At 37.5% G+C, this 9742-nt stretch overlaps 1 pseudogene; it reads right to left on the reverse strand.

The window, feature by feature from the left end:
* Window positions 1-8608: 8608 nt before the first annotated feature.
* Window positions 8609-9309, reverse strand: LOC145164891 (uncharacterized; annotated as a pseudogene).
* Window positions 9310-9742: the final 433 nt, after the last annotated feature.

The following is a 9742-nucleotide window of genomic DNA, read 5'->3' on the forward strand; positions in this document are numbered from 1 at the left end:
ATGAAATCGATGGGGAAAGGGAATAATTGTCTAAGTACGTCTTATGATACATGTTTTGAGGACAAAACAGTGATAGGACCTTGATAAAGTAGCTTACTTTGCATGCTATTGATCTAAGATATACTTTTGACAATGAAAATTTTCAACTAATAAATGCTTGTTGCCACTAATATTGAAACCGAGATTACACATATTTTGGAAACCTCGACCTAAAAGTAGGTCTAAATCATACTAATACAGAGGACATCTTGGCAACAAGAAAGACAGAGATGTCTACGGAGAGAACTACTCAGAACATAGATATGAAAGTTATTCCTTAGACCAAAAAGGAAGGATGAGTAGAGTATTCTCCTATCGGCGATGGGCACTCCTCGGATGGATCCTTAAGTTAGCCAGTTGGCGCTCCATGTTAAGTAGGCGGCTCTCGTATACTGATTGGCGTGCTCGGAGCTCTATGACCTCAGCTCGAGTGGTAGTTAGCTCTCGTTGCAGAGTTTCATCGCCCCTCATAGTTCTCCCAGGAGCAACTTCAAGATTTCGAATGCGGTTTGTGTTGGCATCCGAGTCTGCCTCGAGCTCCATGGTTCGCATGAATGGTTGCCACGTTCAGTTCAACGTTGTGGGCCACTCGGCGGATTATGATTGGAAGGGATCTATCTGCGGAGCCTCCTTCGTTCACATTTGTAGAAGCGGCGATCCCCATCGTACGGGCGGGGTTGGCCTTATTCGTGACTCCATCTATCCAGGCTTCCGACCCACATAGGCGTTCAGCCTTCGAACTCAAGTTAGGGGCTAGGATTTGGTATCGGGGCAACTTGAGGCAGATTCTCGACTTTGGCTTCTGAGTCAGTCTCTTCGGAAAGGGTTCGGCGAAGTCATCGTCCAAAGGAATCTCATGTTTTCCTTCTGGCTCTGGCTCGACCCATCCATCGTCTCCTTGGTTGGGAAAATACGGGTCACCAGGAAGATGGAATCCGGCCATGATATATGATTGATTCTTGAGGGATGGATTCTTGGGTAAGTTTTCGGTTTGGTTGCTTATAGCATCCTAAAATACTCCTATAGTATTTTAACCAATATGTTTGATTCTAGAGCTCTTCTGATACCTAGGTAAGTTTTAGGCTTGCTGCAACACCACAGTCACTCCCAAGCACATGTTGGTCATGTCTCGAATGAATATAGTTGATCAGGCTATATTGACCCTACACATGATTACATAACTACCCACGTTTAACCGCGATGTCCAACATCCAAATACTTTTATTTGTTCTACTTATGACACCGATTCAGGTATTTAGATATACTTGTATACTTTTTATAACAATACTTATATTTTGAAATTATACTTTCAGTTGAGAGCACTTAGGCCCCTTTACGTTTGTAGTTGAGTACCATGTAAGGTTTGGTATAATTAGTTCGCTATAAACAAGGGCTCTGATACCAATCTGTCACACCCCCAAACCGGAACGGCGGAAACGTTTGGGGGTGGTTGACGTCATGTGTAGTATCACAACAGTTGTATCATAGCAAGCATAGTAAACACAACCAAACATTGAATACATATATGAAAATGGTTTACATTGTCTTAATACATAGTTTTGTTCATATCAAAAGTAAAATGGAGAGATGTGACTCTAACGCGCCCACTTCTCCAAAAGCCTGGAGGTACCTGCCTACTAAATCCCTGAGAATACAAGCAGTTTTGAAAGAATATCAGCATAAAGCTGGTGAGTTCATAAGCATTTAATCTTTGGTGGAAAATGTTTCTTTGATCCTTTTCAAAGTGTTCCTCAAGAAAATCCTATATTTTCTTATGAAAAGCGTATTTGAAAACCCATTCCTTCCATGACTTCCAGATTCCTACAAGATATGTACAACCCAAGGAGTCTTGGAATGAATATGACTATCCATTAGTTATATGGTAAACAATCCGTTTATGAAAAGCCGAGTTATCCCGGGAAAATCCTATATTTTCCTTACAAATTGATGGTTGGTTATCCGTTCTAAACTGAGGTGTACAAGTATCTACCATACTTATATCGATAAACGTAGTTTCCTTTTAAAAACACTGGTTACTCCCAGTGAGGTATATTAGCCTTATTATATAAATAAAACCAATAAGAGAAAACGTGTTGAACTAAGTCCTGAAGGCACTATTAATACCCTCCAGTAATCAAATCGGTTATTACTTTGAGGTTAGTTCAATTGATTCATTATTTCAAAAGTAAATCTCTGATATCTAGGTTGTGAGTTTCATAACCATAACTGACTGGATATGGCCCGCAACGGTCGATATCCTTAATGACTTTGTCACCCGCGGACCTGTCGGTCCAACTGTAGCTAGCAGTGAGCTGCGGGATTGTCAGTCCCATATAGATCTATACACAATAGTCATGCTCTCCCTACAAGAGATTCTGGTTACAAGGGTTAGTCCTACACTCACGAATCCGGTGGAGTGTTACCAAGGACGTGTCTCCAATCCTGAAAATCCTGTTTATGTTTTGATTAAATCCTTTACAAAATATTACATTTTATGACAAGATTTACAAGTTCCTTGCTTTAGTTTTGAAAACTGTTTCTACGAGTTGATTTCTTAATCATTTGGTAAAACTGTTTTCTGTGTTAAAAGCATGTTGAACATATAATGGTTTTATGCAAATGAGATAACTTGAGCACAAGTTTTCTTGTACTTTTGCTTGTATTCCCCCCCCCCCCCTTGAAAACATGAAAAACTCAGAAAAAGCATAGGGGAATGAACTCACCTGAAGTGAGTAACTCGAAAGAAAGATTGGTATAGGATCGCCGGGTGTCGAATGAAGTCGTGAGCACAAACGGATCCTAGTTTAGCATGTAATAACACATATATGAATACACTTAGGGTACATAACCACTAATAGACACATGGACCACCTTAGGTACATGAAAACACTTAGAGTTAAGTGTTACAAACACCTATGGAAGTCCCTAAATGAATGTAGGACCTTAGATTTGAGTGTAAGGCCACCAAACTCGACTTTTATGCGTGTGCGGCCAGGGTGTGCGGCCAGGCCTGTGTGCGGTCGTATATGGGAGTGTGCGGCCATGGTGTGTGCGGTCGCACACTCCTAGCAAAAATGGTCCAAAACGAGATTCCAAGGTCATATCTTGCATCCCCTAAGTGTCTTAGATCATGTGCTAGAATACTACTTGCGTTTGAGGCCTTAAAGCACCAAAATAAGGGGTGTACGGCCACATGAAGGTGTGCGGCCGCACACTCCTTTCATATCGAGTTCTGGACTTTTAACAAGGCTCAAATATAGCTAAACACATGCAGGAGTAGGGTAGTTACAATGTAGAAGCCTATAGGGGTGTTTGGAGCCCAAGAACTTAGTAGGTGTTCTTGGTGTTCTTGGTGAAGTTGAAGAACACTTGAAGATATACTAAAATAGAGTGATTTCATGGATGAAATCAGTGATCTAGGCTAGTTGGAGTAAGAAATCAACAATTTAAAGGATAGAAACACTTACCACTTGAAGATCTAGCTGAAAAATCGGTAGCTACTAAAGAGAAAACGAGTTCTTGGTTAGGAGGGTGAAAAGGGTTGAAGGAAGGTCAAGACTCTATCATATAGGCATGAGTGTGCTACCAGAGGAGGGGTGTGCGGTTGGCTGTGTGCGGCTGGCTGGTCGCACACTCGGGTGTGCGGCCGCACACACCTTGCTTGGTGTGTTTGGCCCGATTTTTGTGATGCTATACATATTCTAACCCTTCCTAAGACTCATATCTAGGTTGTACTAAGCCTAGAACACTCATATAGACCTACAACTTCATTACAAAATAGCAAAACGAGGCTAACTTTGAAAAAAATGAAGAATGTACAAGTTAGAAATTTTGGGTTGTCACAGAAGGTGATGGACTAAGCTTGACTTCAATTCCGAGCCTCCTTCTAGAACGGGATAATTGATACCGGTTGGAGTTTGTGTGACATCGGTTTCCATCATTTGCCTCAAGGTTCTCTCGGGGGGATCTTCTCCTTCTACCATTGGATTTTGGTTTATGGTGGGTGGATTTTGTTGTAGGGGTGGTGTTTTGGGAATCTCTTGGCTAGGTTCGACGCTAGAATCGGGTTCTACTTCGGTTTCAGTATCACTAGAGGAAGCGGCTTCAACCTCTGGGTCCACGTTAGGGTTAGAAGTTTGACCACGTTCTATTCACCTTTCCTTTGCCAAATGCCTTGCTTCTTTTTCAATTTCTGGATTGTAGACTAAAGTACATGTACGTTAGATCTGGTTGTAGAGAAACAAATTGATTAAAAATAAACGAATCCTCAGAAACAACGCCAAAATTTGGTGGTTGTCGAGGCAAACAAAAATAAATCCCTTTAATATTACACACTAAAATAGTGTATAGTGGTATATGGATCGTATCCATGGACATATTTAAAATAAAACTAGAGTTAAAATAAGATTTAATAAACACAATTCAACAAAAGCATGTTTTGATATAAAATCAATGAGGGAAATATGGTTGACTTAAAGTTTCATCACTTGAACACTTGGTAAATACATCATTAGAACCCAAAGTGCAATACTAGTCTCAAATATGTAATTTGGCTATAGTAATCCAAGAAGCTTGAGATTACCTAGACTTTTCTTAGTTACTAAAATAGCTATAGAAGCTAATAAAATATCTCCTTAGTTAAAGTCACAATTTCCATTAAGCATGTAGTTAGTGAAAATTAACTAGCATTAAGAACAAAAAAATCACCAAATCCAAGAGGAGTAAAAAGATTCCACTACAATGTTGGAGAAAATATATTTGTGATTGTGTGAACTGAAACGTAACACAAGAATCACTTGTTGCTTGCTAATTTTAGGATCCATCACTTAATAGACAATTTAGCCAACTAATGACTACAAATACATTTAAACTCATGAATAAAAACATAAAAGTAGTAAGAAGATCTGAAAATCTAAAACACTTTCATAAAGACTCAAGAAGAATTCTTGGTGTTCTTCAATATTCAACCAAACATTCAAGTAAATCCACCAAAGTCAACAAAGAGAAGTTTAGTCTAGCATGGCTAAACTCAAGAAACTAAAACAAAAGTGAAACGTACCAAACATGTAGCAAGAATCAAGAGTAAAAAGGAGATGTTATTCAAGTGTTCTTGGTGTTATTGAGGCATAAAAATGCAGAGAAAAAGCTTCAAAAATTGGATGTGAAGAAATGTTAAAAAGTTGCACACCAACCTTCCCCATATAGCACAAGAGAAGGAATTCTGAAATTGCCCTTTCAATGTTGTGCACGACCCACATGCTGCTATGCGGGTGGGTTGCGCGGGTGGTGCCTGAAGTAGGCTCTTTTTTTGATTTGGGACTCCAATGACTTAGCCCACTGGCACAGAACGAGTCCAATCAGTTTGTAGTCCATTGGTCTTCAAGTTTTCTTCAATTTAAGCCTAATTTGTCTTCTCCAAATCACCCAAAGGTCGTGTACTCGTCCGATTATTTGAATCCTGAATGCACAAATGTTCAACCATTTTTTAAGCACAAACCCATCTTCTTCAATGCTCCATCCATCACTAGCCACTCTATGCATCATCTCCACTAGTTATCAAGCCTATAATCCTTGTTCTCCTCCATATCTAATTGATTACCAAAGGTCGCGAACATTCCCACTCCTCTAGTCTCCTTGAAATCTGCAATTATGCTCACAAAACTAGAAAGTACCAGAAATAGTCATAAAATAACAAAAAGGAAAATATACATGATGATTAGCTAAATTATGAATGAAATATTCTAAAATAAACTATGAAAAGAAGTAAATAAAATGAAACTATCAATATGCTAAAGTCACTAGATCGTCTCCCTGATTATGTTATGAGGAAACATCCTGAGCACGGTGGTGCAAAAAGAAAGTGCAATGATGAAAGAAAAAAAAAGAGTTGAATTGGATGAAACAGAGTATCTTCTTCAAGCTTGATTATTGGTCTTTGCTTGACCTAAAATACAATCTAGATGTTATGCATGTGGAGAAAAATATGTGTGAGAGTTTATTGAATACTTCACTAATGAATGAAAAAACCAAAGACAATAAAGGAGCAAGAGAAGACTTTAAAAAAACAGTCATGCGGCCAGATCAATGCCTAACCGAGAAAAACAAGCAGAAGAAATAAAAATCACCACACCATCCTTACTCTCTCAAACCAACTGATCGACAACATTTTTGTCATTCATTAAAGGAGTGAGACTACTTGATGGTTTTGGATCTACATTTAAGAAGAAGATTCTTGATAAATGAATCATATATTGATGGGTTAAAGTCTCACGATTATCACATCGTCATGCAGCGATTGCTACCTATACGGTTCAAACAAGACTCGCAATAAATGTTTCGACATCAATAATTGACCTATGTACATTCTTTCAAAAAATATATGCACGTTGATTGCATATTAACGACTTGAGAAATTTATGCAAAATTGAGTTGATATATCCTCCATCATTTTTTGACATAAAACTTCATATAGTTCTTCATTTTACTAAATAAGCCATTCTTGGGGGCTTGTGCACATGAGATCGATGTATATTTTGAAATATAGATGAAAAATATTAAATTTGTGTCAGAAACAAAGCTAGGCCAGAAGGTTGAATAGTAGAGGTTATGTTGCAGACGAATCTTTGACATTCTGCTTTATGTATCTTGAGGGTATGAAAATCAAATTCAATAGTGTTGATAGAAATGAGGATCCCAACCTTCCAAACATGACTTTTTTGTGTTCTCTTCACAATGTTGAGCAATGTCCCATAAGAAAATCGTTGAACTTTCTCAAGAGGCCAAAAAATCGTTGCATGGGTTTGTACTAAACAACTATGATGAGATTAAAGGCTACATATCGTAATTTTTATGAACTCTTAAGTACATTTTCGATAGTGTTATGATCTCTATAAAAAATCTGATTGTTTTATCCCACATCTAACGAATTCAAATTAGAATCACCCAAAAGTGTTGTCAAAACGGTATTTTCTTCATGATTTAATAGAAAGGTCAAAACATTATATATTTATATTATAAAAGTATATTATATTATTACTTAAATATACAATCTTATATTTTATTAAAAAATTATCTTAAACAAAAAGATGCCTTTGGACTGTACCGACGAGTTAGAGGCGTTGGCATATGGTATGTTGAGTGCATATTGTTACACTACTTGCATAGTAAATGGTGTTTGATTATTCATGCATGGTCGTGATCTTTGACACACTACTCAAAATAGTGGTCTTGTTACATTAGGATAAGACGATACACAATTTTATGGTCAACTGGATGAGATCATAGAGTTACATTATTTAAGTGGTTACTAATTTGTACTCTTTCATTGTAAATGGTTTGGCACGTCAAGTAATGGACGTGCATTTAAAAAATATGGTTATTATCGATGCCAATCATGAGCGGTACGTCAGTAAAACATGGTATGATAATCACACATACATCTTAGCCACACAAGCTAAATAAGTTTTTTTCCAAGATCCTTTTCGAAACAGTAACTGGAGAGTTGTGGAAGACTTTCATCATCGAATGGAGAGTTGTGACAAACCTTCATCATCAAAAACTTTGGGATCATCAAAGTATCAGTGTTGTGAATAAGATAGATGTCATAAATGTTACGTCCCAATTTTTACAGTCAATTTTTCATTTTTAAAATCAAGATAAATACCAAATTGAAAATCAGAGTATTAATAGAAAACAATGTTGAATCTCAAAACATAGTTTGTAGTACAATCACATCGATCCTCAAAAGTACATGAAACATTTTAATATACAATTGTAAGAACAAGGCTTAGCGAGTTCCCCAAAATATCACATACATCACAAATAACTAATCATAATAGTAACAGACTATTCCAACCCAACATGTTTGTTTCAAACAAATGGGTATGTTTCAACCCAACATGTATATTTCAACGTAATAGGTATGTTTCAACTAAACATGTCTATTTCAACTGAACGGGTGCGTTTCAACCCAACATGTTTGTTTCAACCGAACGGGTCTGTTTCAACCCAACATGTCTATTTTAACTGAACAAAGCATGTAAAGATACAAGCAACAAGCAAGGGCCTACTAGTCTAGATAAGCATACTATCATATCATAACAACTATGTCGCAAGTACTATAGTGAGAAAACTCACCTCGTGGGAATCTAAAAATCACAACTGCATGAGAATAATGTAAAGACCGGTTTCACAAACCACTTAGACATTAAATAAGGATCAAATGTAGTCTATGATCTAAAACCCTAAAGTAGGCTGAGTTATAAAACTGGGAAACCAGACCGAAACCGTAATCGGGCCGGAACCGGAACCAGTATAACCATAAAATGCGTAAACGATCCGAGTATTGGGTTCCAAAATTAGTCGTATCCAGGTTCCGGGTATTTCAGGTATGGGTCCAAGGGGTCCGGGTATTCCGGGTATTGGAACTAGATATGTAAAACAACCGGAACCAGGTTTAATGGAACGGAACCAGTAAAGTGGTATTACTGATTTTTACGTCACTAACCTATAAGGCATGTTGAATAAGGGAGAATACAAAAAAAATAATGCATTTTATCAAGAAAACAAATTATGACATAAAATCATTTTCAAGTTCGCCTGAAAAAATGTCCAGGACATTATCATCAGAACCAACATTGATAATCTCTTCCCCAGCATTAATAATCTTTTCCCATTCTAAACTAGAAAAGTATGATGGGAAATTGTAAATGAACTCTTAAATCGTTTCTTTTACAGGATGGAAGTAAGTTACAATGTCTAAACCCACAAGGCAAATCGGTTCAGAAGCTATCACCACATAGTCACCATGATGGGATACATTAAAGTTGAAATTTCGAAATTTCATATTGTTCTTATGGTTTTCCTAGAAGAGAAAAGCAACAACATGATCATACACAATAATCAGAGTCAGATAACATAAAATATATAGGATGAATGTGAAATTTCAGTCCAATTCAAACAAATACCAGATAAGGGAATCTCTAGAACCTCATGTACAAGTTCATACTTCGACAACCAGCTGACAAGTGCCCTCTTTTGGTCTTCATTTTTCAGAACCTAATTAATTCACCCCAACAACAAGATTCAATAACCAAGGGTTTCAATTTGGGAAGTCGAATTCAGTAATAACAATAATATTAACCTTACCTTGTGATAGAGGAGTGTTGTTCTTGAGGTAAAACAGACATGGCAATGGAGAATTGATTGGATATGGGATTCCACTGTGATATGTTAGACCAACCATCTCTTCACACCATTTTCCATCTCCATTTCAATAACATTTCACAGAAGTAGAAGATGGGGGCATGATTGTAATTTTTTTTCTTTCGTTTAATAATTTCGGGCTGCGGTTCCAATTATCATTTTCCAATTCAAACCAGTTCCACACCCACTATACCCGGTTTGATACCCAGAACCAGTTACCGTATATCAGTCTGGTTCTCGATTCTTATCATCCTTCAATTCCAGGATCTAGGTTTTCGGGGTCCGGGTAAACCGATCCGGTTTTGGACCCACTTTCACCCCTACCCTAAAGTTTGACCCCAGGTCAAACTTTGTCAAAAAAATTCAAAAAGACAGCTTTTTTCGAAAGGTGCCCTGTGTACACTAGATATAAAAAATAGTCAGCATCTGGCTTCATAACAAACGTTCCTCAGAAGACGCAAAAATGCCTTGGCAACTCCACAGTAAATGAGGTTGAATC

This window comes from Lactuca virosa, chromosome 3 (genome assembly GCF_052849685.1).
Source record: "Lactuca virosa cultivar CGN04683 chromosome 3, Lactuca_virosa_CGN04683_v6, whole genome shotgun sequence".
Classification (NCBI taxonomy): domain Eukaryota; kingdom Viridiplantae; phylum Streptophyta; class Magnoliopsida; order Asterales; family Asteraceae; genus Lactuca; species Lactuca virosa.